Here is a 1,747-nt window from a genome sequence, read left to right as displayed (position 1 = left end):
CACCACGAATGGAGCCATAATATGTAGCGCCCCCAACTTGCGTGTTCGGCTTCTTCGGCGATCATTTCTAAATAGGCCTTTTTCACGAATTGGTAGACATATAATTTGAAGTGATGACAAACATTGCGAATCAGCGGTGTAACCAACAGAAATATTAAAGCTTTTGGGCTGATTTTCTGACATCATGTTATTTAAAAAATCATAACTCCATAACGGGGCGTCGTATCCAAAAAAAAATTCCATCAAAATGTTCTTAAAAGACGATTTTATACCACTATATGATTGGAAAAAAATTGAAAAATGTTTTTGACCTCTGAAATCAAGATGGAAAAAGAAAAGCCTATCTTAGTAGTGTATTAAAATAGGCCTATGCACAGTGCAGTAACATAGGACTTTCGTGTTGTTACTGTTCCAAGTAGCGATAATTGTATACTGATTTCTCTTATTATAAAGTACAATTTATGTTTTATAAAGAGGTATAGCATAGTAAATCATGTTTTTAACACAGGAAACTTATATGGTTACTAAAACAATGCTAGTTCCGAGTATTTCTAGTACTACTGCACTGTAATGCATACACCTATTTTAATACACTACCGAGATAGGCTTTTCTTTTTAAATCTTGATTTCAGAGGTCAACAAAATTTTTCAATTTTTTCAATCATATAGTGGTGTAAAATAGTCTTTTAAGAACATTTTTCTGGAAAATTTTTTTGGATACGGCTCTCCGTTATGGAGTTATGATTTTTTAAATAACATGTCAGAAAATCAGCCCAAAAGCTTACCTTATTTCTGTCGGTTACGCACCGCTGATTCACAATGTTTGTCATCACTTCATGATGTCTACCGATTCGTGAAAAAGGCCTATTGAATGCATCCTTTATCAAAGATATTAGAATACATCTTCTAATCGGTAAGTTAGGCGTTCATAATACATGATATGATTAATATCTAGATAGATAATATCATTTGCGTAATGTTCTATACAGTAAATAATATTGTTCATCAAACTTGGGTACGGTTTGACCAACGATGGGTACGGGTTGACTAAAATTCTGGGTACGGGTGGACCAAAATTTGGGTACGGTTTGTGGGTACGGGTTGGCATGGGTACGGTTTGACTGTAATTCCATTACAGTACATTGACACGAAATGTGCTGCACGTCACATACACTCATCGCTACTAATTTGAATATTATGTGGTTTAATACACATAAAAGCAACTTGTAGCCTACATTTCCTGTTATCTGATCTATTACACACACGTACTACCCAGCCAGCCTATAGGCCTAGTTCTAGCTCTAGGCCAGCCTGCATTACAACAGTAGTGTACCGTACTCGCGCGAATAAGCGCCCGGGCGCCTAAAATATTTTTTGCACTTTCTGAGGGGCGCTTATTCAAACGAGGCACTCATGAAAACACATTGGAATGAGGGGGGCGCTTATGGAAATAGATGAAAATCGAGGGGTTCTTATGGGAAATTATTTTAATAATTAAAAATTCAAGAGGCACTTTTTGAAAGATTATATAAGGACATTACGAATGGTGGTTAGAAAAGATAATTGTCCAGAGAACATGGCTCATAACAAGAATGCGTGAATATTTACATAGCAGGAAAATAGCAGATGCAATTAGTGGTGGGTAGTGGTTAGCTTGTTGGATATCGGCCGACTGAGATTAGCAGGATGGCAAGATCATTGTATTTTTCTTGAAAACTCAGATGAGAATGTGCTTAAGGTCAAAAAA

The sequence above is a fragment of the Anneissia japonica genome, unplaced genomic scaffold (assembly GCF_011630105.1).
Source record: "Anneissia japonica isolate Jap-2015-1 unplaced genomic scaffold, ASM1163010v1 scaffold1467_len401143_cov160, whole genome shotgun sequence".
Taxonomy (NCBI): domain Eukaryota; kingdom Metazoa; phylum Echinodermata; class Crinoidea; order Comatulida; family Comatulidae; genus Anneissia; species Anneissia japonica.
The sequence above is the reverse complement of the archived record's forward strand: the minus strand, read 5'-3'. Positions refer to the sequence as shown.